The sequence below is a fragment of the Dama dama genome, chromosome 2 (genome assembly GCF_033118175.1).
Source record: "Dama dama isolate Ldn47 chromosome 2, ASM3311817v1, whole genome shotgun sequence".
In the NCBI taxonomy this organism is placed as follows: Eukaryota; Metazoa; Chordata; class Mammalia; order Artiodactyla; family Cervidae; genus Dama; species Dama dama.
In genome coordinates this window covers 50711169-50729783 of record NC_083682.1, presented here as the reverse complement: position 1 = coordinate 50729783, position 18615 = coordinate 50711169, and positions in this window count along the sequence as shown.

The following is an 18615-nucleotide window of genomic DNA, read 5'->3' as shown; positions in this document are numbered from 1 at the left end:
AAGTTGGTATTCCTCTTGAGTCGAATCCAAGGTCTAAGCTCTCATCTCGAGTTGATTTAGGGTCCATGGAGCCCTTTCATGCTGCTCCAGTGACCTCAGGATCCCTCTAGACTTGAGAGAGTGACTTTGGGTTTTCTCTGGAGTGCCATCAAGGAAATCAAGGCTCCTTTCACGTTTGATGTGAATCACGGAATTGATCTGCACCCAGTGCAGGGGAATCGGGCCTCATCTCGCGGCGAGGGGGAATTCTCATGGTTTTTCTTGAGTTGCGGCTAGAACCTGATGTATATTCTCGAGTTACGACGGGGAGGGCCCTTCCAGACACCTGTTTGTTCAGCATCGTCAGGACTCCTGCCTAGGCGCCAGGGACAACTCGGGATGCTCCTCGAGTCTTGGCATGGCAATTGGGACGCGTCTCCACGTGAGGCGCGAGACCCAGGGTCCCTTTCCACGTGCCACAGGGATCCTGGGACTCCTATCCATTTTCGAGAGGAGTCAGGCATCGTCTCCTTTGGAAGCATTGATCTCCGCGGACCTCTCGAGTTTTCAAAGGATGTGAGGCCTCCGGTCGCGATGAGGCGGAGAACTAGGTCTTTCTCTGTGGTATCCACATTGGATTCAGACATCCCTTTGCTTGGGAGATGCAAGACGAGCCTGCATTCAATTCACTGCAGGGATATCCAGCCTTACTTCGAGTCAGAGTATCTTGGTGTCCATTCCACTTGAGGCCACAAACTCAGGGTCCCCCTCACATACCTGTAGCTGAGAGAAGCCTCCTCTTGAGGTGCTTGTGGAAAGTTGGTATTCCTCTTGAGTCGAAGCCAGGGACTAAGCTTTCATCTCGAGTTGATTTGGGGTCCACGGAGCCCTTTCATTTTGCTACAGTGACCTCAAGATCCCTCTAGACTTCAGACAGTGATCTTGGGGTTTCTCTGGAGTAAAATCAAGGAAATCAAGGCTTCTTTCACGTTTGATGAGGAACACAGAATTGCTCTGCACGCAGTGCAGGGGAATAGGGCCTCATCTCACGGCGAGTGGGAAGTCTCATTGTTTTTCTCGAGTTGCGCCCAGAACCTGGGGTATATTCTCGAGTTCCGACGGGGAGGGCCCTTCCAGACACGTGTTTCTTCAGTGACTTCAGGACTCCTGCCTAGATGCGAGGGACACCTCGGTATCCTCCTCGAGTCTTGGCATGGCAATTGGAAAGCGTCTCCACGTGAGGCGCGAGTCCCAGTGTCCCTTTCCACGTGCCACAGGGATCCTGGGACTCCTATCCATTTTCGAGAGGAGTCAGGCATCGTCTCCTTTGGAAGCATTGATCTCCGCGGACCTCTGGAGTTTTCAAAGCATGTGGGGCCTCCGGTCGCGATGAGGCGGAGAACTAAGTCTTTCTCTGTGGTCTCCACAGGGGATTCAGAGATCCCTTCGCTTGGGAGATGCAAGACGAGCCTGCATTCAATTCACTGCAGGGATATCGGGCCTTACCTCGAGTCAGAGCATCTCGGTGTCCATTCCACTTGAGGCCACAAACTCAGGGTCCCTCTCACATACCTGTAGATGAGAGAAGCCTCCTCTTGAGGTGCTTGTGGAAAGTTGGTATTCCTCTTGAGTCGAAGCCAGGGACTAAGCTCTCATCTCGAGTTGATTTGGGGTCCACGGACCCCTTTCATTTTGCTGCAGTGACCTCAGGATCCCTCTAGACTTGAGGCAGTGATCTTGGGTTTTCTCTGGAGTGCCATTAAGGAAATCAATGCTCCTTTCACGTTTGTTGTGAAACACGGAATTGCTCTGCACGCAGTGCAGGGGAATCGGGCCTCATCTCGCGGCGAGTGGGAAGTCTCATGGTTTTTCTCGAGTTGCCGCCGGAACCTGGGGTATATTCTCAAGTTACGATGGGGAGTGCCCTTCCAGACACGAGTTTGTTCAGGGACGTCAGGACTCCTGCCTAGGTGCAAGGGACACCTCGGGATTCTCCTCGAGTCTTGGCATGGCAATTGGGACGCGTCTCCACGTGAGGCGGGAGACCGAGGGTCCCGTTCCACGTGCCACAGGGATCCTGGGACTCCTATCCATTTTCAAGAGGAGTCAGGCATCGTCTCCTTTGGAAGCATTGATCTCCGCGGACCTCTCGAGTTTTCAAACAATGTGAGGGCTCCGGTCGCGATGAAGCAGAGAACAAGGTCTTTCTCTGTGGTCTCCACAGGGGATTCAGACATCCCTTCGTCTTGGGAGATGCAAGACGAGCCTGCATTCAATTCACTGCAGGGATATCTGGCATTACTTCGAGTCAGGGCAACTCGGTGTCCATTCCACTGGAGGCCATAAACTCAGGGTCCCTATCACATACCTGTAGCTGAGAAAAGCCTCCTCTTGAGGTGCTTGTGGAAACTTGGTATTCCTCTTGAGTCGAAGCCAGGGAATAAGCTCTCATCTCGAGTTGATTTGGGGTCCACGGAGCCCTTTTGTGTTGCTCCTGTGACCAGAGGATCCTTCTAGACTTGAGACAGTGTTCTTGGGTTTTCTCTAGAGTGCCATCAAGGAAATCAAGGCTTCTTTCACGTTTGATGTGGAACACAGAATTGCTCTGCACGCAGTGCAGGGGAATCGGGCCTCATCTCGCGGCGAGGGGGAAGTCTCATGGTTTTTCTCGAGTTGCGGCCGGAACCTGGGGTATATTCTCGAGTTACGACGGGGAGGGCCCTTCCAGACACGTGTTTGTTCAGCGACGTCAGGACTCCTGCCTAGGTGCGAGGGACACCTCGGGATTCTCCTCGAGTCTTGGCATGGCAATTGGGATGCGTCTCCACGTGAGGCGGGAGCCCCAGTGTCCCTTTCCACGTGCCACAAGGATCCTGGGACTGCTATCCATTTTCAAGAGGAGTCAGGCATCGTCTACTTTGGAAGCATTGATCTCCGCGGACCTCTCCAGTTTTCAAAGGATGTGAGGCCTCCTGTCGCGATGAGGCGGAGGACTAGGTCTTTCTCTGTGGTCTCCACAGGGGTTTCACACATCCCTTCGTCTTGGGAGATGCAAGATGAGCCTGCATTCAATTGATTGCAGGGATGTCAGGCCTTACTTCGTGTCAGAGCATCTCGGTGTCCATTCCACTTGAGGCCACAAACTCAGGGTACATCTCACATACCTGTAGCTGAGGGAAGCCTCCTCTTGAGGTGCATGTGGAAAGTTCATATTCCTCTTGAGTCAAACCAGGGACTAAGCTCTCATCTCGAGTTGATTTGGGGTCCATGGAGCACTTTTGTGTTACTCCAGTGTCCTCAGGATCCCTCTAGACTTGAGACAGTGATCTTGGGTTTTCTCTGGAGTGCCATCAAGGAAATCAAGGCTCCTCTCATGTTTGATGTGGAACACGGAATTGCTCTTTACGCAGTGCAGGGGAATCGGCCCTCATCTCGTGGGCGACAGGGAAGTCTCATGGTTTTTCTCGAATTGCGGCCTAAACCTGGGGTATATTCTCGAGTTACGACTGGGAGGGCCCTTCCAGACCCGTGATTGTTCAGCGAGGTCAGGACTCCTGCCTAGGTGCGAGGGACACCTCGGTATTCTCCTCGAGTCTTGGCATGGCAATTGGGACGCATCGCCACGTGAGGCGGGAGACCCAGGTTCCCTTTCCACATGCCACAGGGATCCTGGGACTCCTATCCATTTTCAAGAGGAGTCAGGCATCGTCTCCTTTGGAAGCATTGATCTCCGCGGACCTCTCGAGTTTTCAAAGGATGTGAAACATCCAGTCTTGATGAGGCGGAGAACTAGGTCTTTCTCTGTGGTCTCCACAGGGGATTCAGACATCCTTTATCTTGGGAGATGTAAGACGAGCCTGCATTCAATTCACTGTAGGGATATCCGGCCTTACTTCGAGTCAGAGCATCTCGGTGTCCATTCCACTTGAGGCCACAAACTCAGGGTCCCTTTCACATACCTGTAGCTGAGAGAAGCCTCCTCTTGAGGTGCTTGTGGAAAGTTGGTATTCCTCTTGAGTCGAAGCCAGGGACTAAGCTCTCATCTCGAGTTCATTTGCGGTCCATGGAGCCCTTTTGTGTTGCTCCAGTGACCTCAGGATCCCTCTAGACTCGAGACAGTGATCTTGGGTTTTCTCTGGAGTGCCATCAAGGAAATCCAGGCTCCTTTCACGTTTGATGTGGAACACGGAACTGCTCTGCACACAGTGTAGGGGAATCGGGCCTCATGTCGCGGCGAGGGGGAAGTCTCATGGTTTTTCTCGAGTTGCGGCCGGTACCTGGTGTATATTCTCGAGTTACGACGGGGAGGGCCCTTCCAGACACGTGTTTGTTCAGCGACGTCAGGACTCCTGCCTAGGTGCGAGGGACACCTCGGGATTCTCCTCGATTCTTGGCATGGCAATGGGGACGCGTCTCCAGGTGAGGCGGGAGACCCAGGGTCCCTTTCCACGTGTCACAGGGATCCTGGGACTCCTATCCATTTTCAAGAGGAGTCAGGCATCGTCTCCTTTGGAAGCATTGATCTCCGCGGACCTCTCGAGTTTTCAAAGGATTTGAGGCCTCCGGTCGCGATGATGCGGAGGACTAGGTCTTTCTCTGTGGTCTCCACAGCGGATTCAGACATCCCTTCGTCTTGGGAGATGCAAGACGAGCCTGCATTCAATTCACTGCAGGGATATCCGGCCTTACTTCGAGTCAGAGCATCTCGGTGTCCATTCCACTTGAGGCCACAAACTCAGGGTAAATCTCACATCCATGTAGCTTAGAGAAGGCTCTTCTTGAGGTGCTTCTGGAAACTTGGTATTCCTCTTGAGTCGAAGCCAGGGACTAAGCTCTCATCTCAAGTTGATTTGGGGTCCACGAAGCCCCTTCGTGTTGCTCCAGTGACCTCAGGATCCCTCTAGACTTGAGACACTGACTTTGGGTTTTCTCTGGAGTGCCATCAAGGAAATCAAGGCTCCTTTCACGTTTAATGTGGAACACGGAATTGCTCTGCACGCAGTGCAGGGGAATCGGGCCTCATCTCGCGGCGAGGGGGAGGTCTCATGGTTTTTCTCGAGTTGCGGCCAGAACCTGGGGTATATTCTCGATTTACGACGGAGAGGGCCCTTCCAGACACGTGTTTGTTCAGCGACGTCAGGACTCCTGCCTAGGTGCGAGGGACACCTCGGGATTCTCCTCGAGTCTTGGCATGGCAATTGGGATGCGTCTCGAAGTGAGGCGGGAGACCCAGGGTCCCTTTCCACGTGCCACAGGGATCCTGGGACTCCTATCCATTTTCAAGAGGAGTCAGGCATCGTCTCCTTTGGAAGCATTGATCTCCGCGGACCTCTCGAGTTTTCAAACAATGTGAGGGCTCCGGTCGCGATGAAGCAGAGAACAAGGTCTTTCTCTGAGGTCTCCACAGGGGATTCAGACATCCCTTCGTCTTGGGAGATGCAAGACGAGCCTGCATTCAATTCACTGCAGGGATATCCGGCCTTACTTCGAGTCAGAGCATCTCCGTGTCCATTCCACTTGAGGCCACAAACTCAGGGTCCCTCTCACATACCTGTAGCTGAGAGAAGCCTCCTCTTGAGGTGCTTGTGGAAACTTGGTATTCCTCTTGAGTCGAAGCCAAGGTCTAAGCTCTCATCTCGAGTTGATTTAGGGTCCACGGAGCCCTTTCATGCTGCTCCAGTGACCTCAGGATCCCTCTAGACTTGAGACAGTGACTTTGGGTTTTCTCTGGAGTGCCATCAAGGAAATCAAGGCTCCTTTCACGTTTGATGTGGAACATGGAATTGCTCTGCACGCCGTGCAGGGGAATCGGGCCTCATCTCGCGGCGAGGGGGAATTCTCATGGTTTTTCTTGAGTTGTGGCTGGAACCTGGGGTATATTCTCGAGTTACGACGGGGAGGGCCATTCCAGACACGTGTTTGTTCAGCGACATCAGGACTCCTGCCTAGGTGCGAGGGACACCTCGGGATTCTCCTCGAGTCTTGGCATGGCAATGGGGACGCGTCTCCCCATGAGGCGGGAGACCGAGGGTCCCTTTCCACGTGCCACAGGGATCCTGGGACTCCTATCCATTTTCAAGAGGAGTCAGGCATCGTCTCCTTTGGAAGCATTGATCTCCGCGGACCTCTCGAGTTTTCAAACAATGTGAGGGCTCCGGTCGCGATGAAGCAGAGAACAAGGTCTTTCTCTGAGGTCTCCACAGGGGATTCAGACATCCCTTCGTCTTGGGAGATGCAAGACGAGCCTGCATTCAATTCACTGCAGGGATATCTGGCATTACGTCGAGTCAGGGCAACTCGGTGTCCATTCCACTGGAGGCCATAAACTCAGGGTCCCTATCACATACCTGTAGCTGAGAGAAGCCTCCTCTTGAGGTGCTTGTGGAAAGTTGGTATTCCTCTTGAGTCGAAGCCAGGGACTAAGCTCTCATCTCGAGTTGATTTGGGGTCCACGGAGCCCTTTCATTTTGCTGCAGTGACCTCAGGATCCCTCTAGACTTGAGGCAGTGATCTTGGGTTTTCTCTGGAGTGCCATCAAGGAAATCAATGCTCCTTTCACGTTTGATGTGGAACACGGAATTTCTCTGCACGCAGTGCAGGGGAATCGGGCCTCATCTCGCGGCGAGTGGGAAGTCTCATGGTTTTTCTCGAGTTGCGGCCGGAACCTGGGGTATATTCTCAAGTTACGATGTGGAGTGCCCTTCCAGACAAGAGTTTGTTCAGCGACGTCAGGACTCCTGCCTAGGTGCAAGGGACACCTCGGGATTCTCCTCGAGTCTTGGCATGGCAATTGGGACGCGTCTCCACGTGAGGCGGGAGACCGAGGGTCCCTTTCCACGTGCCACAGGGATCCTGGGACTCCTATCCATTTTCAAGAGGAGTCAGGCATCGTCTCCTTTGGAAGCATTGATCTCCGCGGACCTCTCGAGTTTTCAAACAATGTGAGGGCTCCGGTCGCGATGAAGCAGAGAACAAGGTCTTTCTCTGAGGTCTCCACAGGGGATTCAGACATCCCTTCGTCTTGGGAGATGCAAGACGAGCCTGCATTCAATTCACTGCAGGGATATCTGGCATTACGTCGAGTCAGGGCAACTCGGTGTCCATTCCACTGGAGGCCATAAATTCAGGGTCCCTATCACATACCTGTAGCTGAGAGAAGCCTCCTCTTGAGGTGCTTGTGGAAAGTTGGTATTCCTCTTGAGTCGAAGCCAGGGACTAAGCTCTCATCTCGAGTTGATTTGGGGTCCACGGAGCCCTTTTGTGTTGCTCCTGTGACCTGAGGATCCCTCTAGACTTGAGACAGTGATCTTGGGTTTTCTCTAGAGTGCAATCAAGGAAATCAAGGCTCCTTTCACGTTTGATGTGGAACACAGAATTGCTCTGCACGCAGTGCAGGGGAATCGGGCCTCATCTCGCGGCGAGAGGGAAGTCTCATGGTTTTTCTCGAGTTGCGGCCGGAACCTGGGGTATATTCTCGAGTTACGACGGGGAGGGCCCTTCCAGACACGTGTTTGTTCAGCGACGTCAGGACTCCTGCCTAGGTGCGAGGGACACCTCGGGATTCTCCTCGAGTGTTGGCATGGCAATTGGGACGCGTCTCCACGTGAGGCGGGAGCCCCAATGTCCCTTTCCACGTGCCAAAAGGATCCTGGGACTGCTATCCATTTTCAAGAGGAGTCAGGCATCGTCTCCTTTGGAAGCATTGATCTCCACGGACCTCTCCAGTTTTCAAAGGATGTGAGGCCTCCGGTCGCGATGAGGCGGAGTACAAGGTCTTTCTCTGTGGACTCCACAGGGGATTCAGACATCCCTTCGTCTTGGGAGATGCAAGACGAGCCTGCATTCACTTCACTGCAGGGATATTCGGCCTTACTTCGAGTCAGAGCATCTCGGTGTCCATTCCACTTGAGGCCACAAACTCCGGGTCCCCCTCACATACCTGTAGCTGAGAAAAGCCTCCTCTTGAGGTGCTTGTGGAAAGTTGGTATTCCTCTTGAGTCGAAGCCAGGGACTAAGCTTTCATCTCGAGTTGATTTGGGGTCCACGGAGCCCTTTCGTGTTGCTCCAGTGACCTCAAGATCCCTCTAGACTTCAGACAGTGATCTTGGGGTTTCTCTGGAGTAAAATCAAGGAAATCAAGGCTTCTTTCACGTTTGATGAGGAACACGAAATTGCTCTGCACGCAGTGCAGGGGAATAGGGCCTCATCTCACGGCGAGTGGGAAGTCTCATTGTTTTTCTAATGTTGCGCCCAGAACCTGGGGTATATTCTCGAGTTCCGACGGGGAGGGCCCTTCCAGACACGTGTTTCTTCAGTGACGTCAGGACTCCTGCCTAGGTGCGAGGGACACCTCGGGATCCTCCTCGAGTCTTGGCATGGCAATTGGAAAGCGTCTCCACGTGAGGCGCGAGTCCCAGTGTCCCTTTCCACGTGCCACAGGGATCCTGGGACTCCTATCCATTTTCGAGAGGAGTCAGGCATCGTCTCCTTTGGAAGCATTGATCTCCCCGGACCTCTCGAGTTTTCAAAGGATGTGAGGCCTCCGGTCGCGATGAGGCGGAGAACTAAGTCTTTCTCTGTGGTCTCCACAGGGGATTCAGACATCCCTTCGCTTGGGAGATGCAAGACGAGCCTGCATTCAATTCACTGCAGGGATATCCGGCCTTACTTCGAGTCAGAGCATCTCGGTGTCCATTCCACGTGAGGCCACAAACTCAGGGTCCCTCTCACATACCTGTAGCTGAGAGAAGCCTCCTCTTGAGGTGCTTGTGGAAAGTTGGTATTCCTCTTGAGTCGAAGCCAGGGACTAAGCTCTCATCTCGAGTTCATTTGGGGTCCACGGAGCCCTTTTGTGTTGCTCCAGTGACCTCAGGATCCCTCTAGACTCGAGACAGTGATCTTGGGTTTTCTCTGGAGTGCCATCAAGGAAATCCAGGCTCCTTTCACGTTTGATGTGGAACCCGGAACTGCTCTGCACACAGTGTAGGGGAATCGGGCCTCATCTCGCGGCGAGGGGGAAGTCTCATGGTTTTTCTCGAGTTGCGGCCGGAACCTGGTGTATATTCTCGAGTTACGACGGGGAGGGCCCTTCCAGACACGTGTTTGTTCAGCGACGTCAGGACTCCTGCCTAGGTGCGAAGGACAACTCGGGATTCTCCTCGAGTCTTGGCTTGGCAATGGGACGCGTCTCCACATGAGGCGGGAGACCCAGGGTCCCTTTCCACGTGCCACAGGGATCCTGGGACTCCTATCCATTTTCAAGAGGAGTCAGGCATCGTCTCTTTTGGAAGCATTGATCTCCGCGGACATCTCGAGTTTTCAAAGGATGTGAGGCCTCCGGTCGCGATGAGGCGGAGAACTAGGTGTATGTCTGTGGTCTCCACAGGGCATTCAGACATCCCATCGTCTTGGGACGTGAAAGACGATCCTGCATTCAATTCACTGCAAGGATATTCGGCCTACTTCGAGACAGAGAATCTCGGTGTCCATTCCACTTGAGGCCACAAACTCAGGGTCCCTCTCACATACCTGTAGCTGAGAGAAGCCTCCTCTTCAGGTGCTTGTGGAAAGTTGGTATTCCTCTTGTGTCGAAGCCAGGGAATAAGCTCTCATTTCGAGTGGATTTGGGGTCGACGGAGCCCTTTCGTGTTGCTCCAGTGACCTCAGGATCCCATGGACTTGAGACAGTGATCTTGGGTTTTCTCTGGAATGCCATCAAGGAAATCAAGGCTCCTTTCACGTTTGATGTGGAACACGGAAATGCTCTGCACGCAGTGCAGGGGAATCGGGCCTCATCTCGCGGCGAGGGGGAAATCTCATGGTTTTTCTCGAGTTGCGCCCAGAACCTGGGATATATTCTCGAGTTACGACGGTGAGGGCCTTTCCAGACACGTGTTTGTTCAGCGACGTCAGCACTCCTGCCTAGGTGTGAGGGACACCTCGGTATTCTCCTCGAGTCTTGGCATGGCAATTGGGATGCGTCTCCACGAGAGGCAGGAGACCCAGGGTCCCTTTCCACGTGCCACACGGATCCTGGGACTCCTATCCATTTTTAAGAGGAGTCAGGCATCGTCTCCTTTGGAAGCATTGATCTCCGCGGGCCTCTCGAGTTTTCAAAGGATGTGAGGCCTCCGGTCGCTATGAGGCGGAGAACTAGGTCTTTCTCTGTGGTCTCCACATGGGATTCAGACATCCCATCATCTTGGGAGATGAAAGACGAGCCTGCATTCAATTTACTACAGGGATATCTGACCTTACTTCCAGTCAGAGCATCTCGGTGTCCATTCCACTTGAAGCCACAAACTCAGGGTCCCTCTCACATACATGCAGCTGAGAGAAGCCTCCTCTTGAGGTGCTTGTGGAAAGTTGGTATTCCTCTTGAGTCGAAGCCAGGGACTAAGCTCTCATCTGGAGTTGATTTGACGTCCACGGGGCCCTTTCGTGTTGCTACAGTGACCTCAGGATCCCTCTCGACTTGAGACAATGATCTTGGGTTTCCTCTGTAGTGCCATCAAGAAAATCAAGGCTCCTTTCATGTTTGATGTGGAACACGGAATTGCTCTGCACGCAGTGCAGGGGAATCGGGCCTCATCTCGCGGCGAGGGGAAGTCTTATGGTTTTTCTCGAGTTGCGGCCAGAACCTGGCGTATATTCTCGAGTTACGACGGGGAGGGCCCTTCCAGACACGTGTTTGTTCAGCGACGTCAGGACTCTTGCCTAGGTGCTAGGGACACCTCGGGATTCTCCTTCAATCCTGGCATGGCAATTGGGACCCGGCTCCACCTGAGGCAGGAGACCACGGGTTCCTTTCCACGTGCCACAGGGATCCTGGGAATCCTATCCAATTTCAAGAGATTCAGCAACGTCTCCTTTGGAAGCATTGATCTCCGCGGACCTTTCGAGTTTTCACACGATGTGAGGCCTCCGGTCGCGATGAGGCGGAAAACTAGGTCTTTCTCTGTGGTCTCCACAGGTGATTCAGACATCCCTTCCTCTGGGGAGATGCAGGACGAGCCTGCATTCAATTCACTGCAGGGATATCCGGCCTTAGTTCCAGTCAGAGGATCTCGGTGTCATTTCCACTTGAGGCCACAAACTCAGGGTCCCTCTCACATACCTGTAGCTGAGAGAAACCTCCTCTTGAGGTGCTTGTGGAAAGTTGGTATTCCACTTGAGTCGAAGCCAGGGACTAAGCTCTCATCTTGAGTTGATTTGGGGTCCACGGAGCCCTTTCGTATTGCTACAGTGACCTCAGGATCCCTCTAGACTTGAGACAGTGATCTTGGGTATTCTCTGGAGTGCCACCAAGGAAATCAAGGCTCCTCTCACGTTTGATGTGGAACACGGAATTGCTCTGCACGCAGTGCAGGGGAATCGGGCCTCATCTCGGGGCAAGTGGGAAGTCTCATGGTTTTTCTCGTGTTGAGACCGAAACCTGGGGTATATTCTCGAGTTACGACGGGGAGGGCCCTTACAGACACGTGTTTGTTCAGCGACGTCAGGACTCCTGCCTAGGTGCGAGGGACACCTCGGGATTCTCCTCGAGTCTTGGCATGGCAATTGGGATGCGTCTCCACGTGAGGCGGGAGTACCAGTGTCCCATTCCACATGCCACAGGGATCCTGGGACTCCTATCCATTTTCAGGAGGAGGCAGGCATCATCTCCTTTGGAAGCATTGATCTCCGCGGACCTCTCGAATTTTCAAAGGATGTGAGGCCTCCGGTCGCGATGAGGCGGAGAATTAGGTCTTTCTCTGTGGTCTCCACAGGGGATTCAGACAACCCTTCGTCTTAGGAGATGCAAGACGAGCCTGCATTCAATTCACTGCAGGGATATCCGGCCTTACTTCTAGTCAGAGCATCTCGGTGTCCATTTCACTTGAGGCCACAAACTCAGGGTACCTCTCACATCCATGTAGCTGAGAGAAGCCTCTTCTTGAGGTGATTGTGGAAAGTTGGAATTCCTCTTGAGTCGAAGCCAGGGACTAAGCTCTCATCTCGAGTTGATTTGGGGTCCACGGACCCCTTTCTTGTTGCTCCAGTGACCTCAGGATCCCTCTAGACTTGAGACAGTGATCTTGGGTTTTCTCTGGAGTGCCATCAAGGAAATCAAGGCTCCTTTCACGTTTGATGTGGAACACGGAATTGCTCTTTACGCAGTGCAGGGGAATCGGCCCTCATCTCGTGGGCGACAGGGAAGTCTCATGGTTTTTCTCGAATTGCGGCCTAAACCCGGGGTATATTCTCGAGTTACGACTGGGAGGGCCCTTCCAGACGCGTGATTGTTCAGCGAGGTCAGGACTCCTGCCTAGGTGCGAGGGACACCTCGGGATTCTCCTCGAATCTTGGCATGGCAATGGGACGCGTCTCGACGTGAGGCGGGAGACCCAGGGTCCCTTTCCACGTGCCACAGGGATCCTGGGACTCCTATCCATTTTCAAGAGGAGTCAGGCATCGTCTCCTTTGGAAGCATTGATCTCCGCGGACCTCTCGAGTTTTCAAAAGATGTGAGGCCTCCGCTCGCGATGAGGCGGAGTACAATGTCTTTCTCTGTGGACTCCACAGGGGATTCAGACATCCCTTCGTCTTGGGAGATGCAAGACGAGCCTGCATTCACTTCACTGCAGGGATATTCGGCCTTACTTCGAGTCAGAGCATCTCGGTGTCCATTCCACTTGAGGCCACAAACTCCGGGTCCCTCTCACATACCTGTAGCTGAGAGAAGCCTCCTCTTGAGGTGCTTGTGGAAAGTTGGTATTCCTCTTGAGTCGAAGCCAAGGTCTAAGCTCTCATCTCGAGTTGATTTAGGGTCCATGGAGCCCTTTCATGCTGCTCCAGTGACCTCAGGATCCCTCTAGACTTGAGACAGTGACTTTGGGTTTTCTCTGGAGTGCCATCAAGGAAATCAAGGCTCCTTTCACGTTTGATGTGAATCACGGAATTGCTCTGCACGCAATGCAGGGTAATCGGGCCTCATCTCGCGGCGAGGGGGAATTCTCATGGTTTTTCTTGAGTTGCGGCTAGAACCTGGTGTATATTCTCGAGTTACGACGGGGAGGGCCCTTCCAGACACCTGTTTGTTCAGCATCGTCAGGACTCCTGCCTAGGCGCCAGGGACAACTAGGGATGCTCCTCTAGTCTTGGCATGGCAATTGGGACGCGTCTCCACGTGAGGCGCGAGACCCAGTGTCCCTTTCCACGTGCCACAGGGATCCTGGGACTCCTATCCATTTTCGAGAGGAGTCAGGCATCGTCTCCTTTGGAAGCATTGATCTCCGCGGACCTCTCGAGTTTTCAAAGGATGTGAGGCCTCCGGTCGCGATGAGGCGGAGAACTAGGTCTTTCTCTGTGGTATCCACATTGGATTCAGACATCCCTTCGCTTGGGAGATGCAAGACGAGCCTGCATTCAATTCACTGCAGGGATATCCAGCCTTAATTCGAGTCAGAGTATCTTGGTGTCCATTCCACTTGAGGCCACAAAATCAGGGTCCCCCTCACATACCTGTAGCTGAGAAAAGCCTCCTCTTGAGGTGCTTGTGGAAAGTTGGTATTCCTCTTGAGTCGAAGCCAGGGACTAAGCTTTCATCTCGAGTTGATTTGGGGTCCACGGAGCCCTTTCGTGTTGCTCCAGTGACCTCAAGATCCCTCTAGACATCAGACAGTGATCTTGGGGTTTCTCTGGAGTAAAATCAAGGAAATCAAGGCTTCTTTCACGTTTGATGAGGAACACGGAATTGCTCTGCACGCAGTGCAGGGGAATAGGGCCTCATCTCACGGCGAGTGGGAAGTCTCATTATTTTTCTAATGTTAAGCCCAGAACCTGGGGTATATTCTCGAGTTCCGACGGGGAGGGCCCTTCCAGACACGTGTTTCTTCAGTGACGTCAGGACTCCTGCCTAGGTGCGAGGGACACCTCGGGACCCTCCTCGAGTCTTGGCATGGCAATTGGAAAGCGTCTCCACGTGAGGCCCGAGTCCCAGTGTCCCTTTCCACGTGCCACAGGGATCCTGGGACTCCTATCCATTTTCTAGAGGAGTCAGGCATCGTCTCCTTTGGAAGCATTGATCTCCCCGGACCTCTCGAGTTTTCAAAGGATGTGAGGCCTCCGGTCGCGATGAGGCGGAGAACTAAGTCTTTCTCTGTGGTCTCCACAGGGGATTCAGACATCACTTCGCTTGGGAGATGCAAGACGAGCCTGCATTCAATTCACTGCAGGGATATCCGGCCTTACTTCGAGTCAGAGCATCTCGGTGTCCATTCCACGTGAGGCCACAAACTCAGGGTCCCTCTCACATACCTGTAGCTGAGAGAAGCCTCCTCTTGAGGTGCTTGTGGAAAGTTGGTATTCCTCTTGAGTCGAAGCCAGGGACTAAGCTCTCATCTCGAGTTCATTTGGGGTCCACGGAGCCCTTTTGTGTTGCTCCAGTGACCTCAGGATCCCTCTAGACTCGAGACAGTGATCTTGGGTTTTCTCTGGAGTGCCATCAAGGAAATCCAGGCTCCTTTCACGTTTGATATGGAACCCGGAACTGCTCTGCACACAGTGTAGGGGAATCGGGCCTCATCTTGCGGCGAGGGGGAAGTCTCATGGTTTTTCTCGAGTTGCGGCCGGAATCTGGTGTATATTCTCGAGTTACGACGGGGAGGGCCCTTCCAGACACGTGTTTGTTCAGCGACGTCAGGACTCCTGCCTAGGTGGGAAGGACAACTCGGGATTCTCCTCGAGTCTTGGCTTGGCAATGGGACGCGTCTCCACATGAGGCGGGAGACCCAGGGTCCCTTTCCACGTGCCACAGGGATCCTGGGACTCCTATCCATTTTCAAGAGGAGTCAGGCATCGTCTCTTTTGGAAGCATTGATCTCCGCGGACATCTCGAGTTTTCAAAGGATGTGAGGCCTCCGGTCGCGATGAGGCGGAGAACTAGGTGTATGTCTGTGGTCTCCACAGGGCATTCAGACATCCCATCGTCTTGGGACGTGAAAGACGATCCTGCATTCAATTCACTGCAGGGATATTCGGCCTACTTCGAGACAGAGCATCTCGGTGTCCATTCCACTTGAGGCCACAAACTCAGGGTCCCTCTCACATACCTGTAGCTGAGAGAAGCCTTCTCTTCAGGTGCTTGTGGAAAGTTGGTATTCCTCTTGTGTCGAAGCCAGGGAATAAGCTCTCATTTCGAGTGGATTTGGGGTCGACGGAGCCCTTTCGTGTTGCTCCAGTGACCTCAGGATCCCATAGACTTGAGACAGTGATCTTGGGTTTTCTCTGGAATGCCATCAAGGAAATCAAGGCTCCTTTCACGTTTGATGTGGAACACGGAAATGCTCTGCACGCAGTGCAGGGGAATCGGGCCTCATTTCGAGGCGAGGGGGAAGTCTCATGGTTTTTCTCGAGTTGCGGCCGGAACCTGGGATATATTCTCGAGTTACGACGGTGAGGGCCTTTCCAGACACGTGTTTGTTCAGCGACGTCAGCACTCCTGCCTAGGTGTGAGGGACACCTCGGTATTCTCCTCGAGTCTTGGCATGGCAATTGGGATGCGTCTCCACGAGAGGCAGGAGACCCAGGGTCCCTTTCCACGTGCCACACGGATCCTGGGACTCCTATCCATTTTCAAGAGGAGTCAGGCATCGTCTCCTTTGGAAGCATTGATCTCCGCGGGCCTCTCGAGTTTTCAAAGGATGTGAGGCCTCCGGTCGCTATGAGGCGGAGAACTAGGTCTTTCTCTGTGGTCTCCACATGGGATTCAGACATCCCATCGTCTTGGGAGATGAAAGACGAGCCTGCATTCAATTCACTACAGGGATATCTGACCTTACTTCCAGTCAGAGCATCTCGGTGTCCATTCCACTTGAAGCCACAAACTCAGGGTCCCTCTCACATACATGCAGCTGAGAGAAGCCTCCTCTTGAGGTGCTTGTGGAAAGTTGGTATTCCTCTTGAGTCGAAGCCAGGGACTAAGCTCTCATCTGGAGTTGATTTGACGTCCACGGGGCCCTTTCATGTTGCTACAGTGACCTCAGGATCCCTCTCGACTTGAGACAGTGATCTTGGGTTTCCTCTGTAATGCCATCAAGAAAATCAAGGCTCCTTTCATGTTTGATGTGGAACACGGAATTGCTCTGCACGCAGTGCAGGGGAATCGGGCCTCATCTCGCGGCGAGGGGAAGTCTTATGGTTTTTCTCGAGTTGCGGCCAGAACCTGGCGTATATTCTCGAGTTACGACGGGGAGGGCCCTTCCAGACACGTGTTTGTTCAGCGACGTCAGGACTCTTGCCTAGGTGCTAGGGACACCTCGGGATTCTCCTTCAATCCTGGCATGGCAATTGGGACCCGGCTCCACCTGAGGCAGGAGACCACGGGTTCCTTTCCACGTGCCACAGGGATCCTGGGAATCCTATCCAATTTCAAGAGATTCAGCAACGACTCCTTTGGAAGCATTGATCTCCGCGGACCTTTCGAGTTTTCACACGATGTGAGGCCTCCGGTCGCGATGAGGCGGAGAACTAGGTCTTTCTCTGTGGTCTCCACAGGTGATTCAGACATCCCTTCCTCTGGGGAGATGCAGGACGAGCCTGCATTCAATTCACTGCAGGGATATCCGGCCTTAGTTCCAGTCAGAGGATCTCGGTGTCATTTCCACTTGAGGCCACAAACTCAGGGTCCCTCTCACATACCTGTAGCTGAGAGAAACCTCCTCTTGAGGTGCTTGTGGAAAGTTGGTATTCCACTTGAGTCGAAGCCAGGGACTAAGCTCTCATCTTGAGTTGATTTGGGGTCCACGGAGCCCTTTCGTATTGCTACAGTGACCTCAGGATCCCTCTAGACTTGAGACAGTGATCTTGGGTATTCTCTGGAGTGCCACCAAGGAAATCAAGGCTCCTCTCACGTTTGATGTGGAACACGGAATTGCTCTGCACGCAGTGCAGGGGAATCGGGCCTCATCTCGGGGCAAGTGGGAAGTCTCATGGTTTTTCTCGTGTTGAGACCGGAACCTGGGGTATATTCTCGAGTTACGACGGGGAGGGCCCTTACAGACACGTGTTTGTTCAGCGACGTCAGCACTCCTCCCAAATTGCGAGGGACACCTCGGGATTCTCCTCGAGTCTTGGCATGGCAATTGGGTCGCGTCTCCACGTGAGGCGGGAGACCCAGGGTCCCTTTCCACATGCCACAGGGATCCAGGCACTCCTATTCATTTTCAAGAGGAGTCAGGCATCGTCTCCTTTGGAAGCACTGATCTCCGCGGACCTCTCGAGTTTTCAAAGGATGTGAGGCCTCCGGTCGCGATCAGGCCGAGAACTAGGTCTTTCTCTTTAGTCTCCACAGGGGATTCAGATATCCCTTCGTTTTGGGAGATGCAAGACGAGCCTGCTTTCACTTCACTGGAGGGATATTCGGCCTTGCTTCGAGTCAGAGCATCTCGGTGTCCATTCCACTTGAGGCCAAAAATTCAGGGTCCTTCTCACAATCCTGTGGCTGAGAGAAGCCTTCTCTTGAGGTGCTTGTGGAAAGTTCGAATTCCTCTTGAGTCGAAGCCAGGTACTAAGCTCTCCTCTCGAGTTGATTTGGGGTCCACGGAGCCCTTTCGTGTTGCTCCAGTGACCTCAGGATCCCTCTAGACTTGAGACAGTGATCTTGGGTTTTCTCTGGAGTGCCATCAAGGAAATCAAGGCTCCTTTCACGTTTGATGTGGAACACGGAATTACTCTGCACGCAGTGCAGGGGAATCTGGCCTCATCTCGCGGTGAGGGGGAAGTCTCATGGTTTTTCTCGAGTTGCGGCCGGAACCTGGGCTATATTCTCGAGTTACGAGGGGGAGGGCCCTCCCAGACACCTGTTTTTTCAGCGACGTCAGGACTCCTGCCTAGGCGTGAGGGACACCTCGGTATGCTCCTCGAGTCTTGGCATGTCAATTGGGACGTGTCTCCACGTGAGGCGGGAGACCCAGGTTCCCTTTCCACGTGCCACAGTGATCCTGGTACTCGTATCCATTCTCAAGAGGAGTCAGGCATCGTCTCCTTTGGAAGCATTGATCTCCGCCGACCTCTCGAGTTTTCAAAGGATGTGAGGCCTCTGGTTGCGATGAGGCGGAGAACTAGGTCTTTCTCTGTGGTATCCACACTGGATTCAGACATCCCTTCCTCTTGGGAGATGCAAGACGAGCCTGCATTCAATTCACTGCAGGGATATCCGGCCTTACTTAGAGTCAGAGCATCTCGGTGTCCGTTCCACGTGAGGCAATAAACTCAGGGTCCCTCTCACATACCTGTAGCTGAGAGAAGCCTCCTCTTGAGGTGCTTGTGGAAAGTTGGTATTCCTCTTGAGTCGAAGCCAGGGCCTAAGCTCTCATCTCGAGTTGATTTGGTGTCCACGGAGCCCTTTCCTGTTGCTACAATGACCTCAGGTTCCCTCTAGACTTGAGACAGTGATCTTGGGTTTTCTATGGAGTGCCATCAAGGAAATCAAGGCTCCTTTCATGTTTGATGTGGAACACGGATTTGCTGTGCACGCAGTGCAGGGGAATCGGCCCTCATCTCGCAGGGGAGGGGGAAGTCTCATGGTTTTTCTCGAGTTACGGCTGGAACCTGGGGTATATTCTCGAGTCACGACGGGGAGGGCCCTTCCAGACA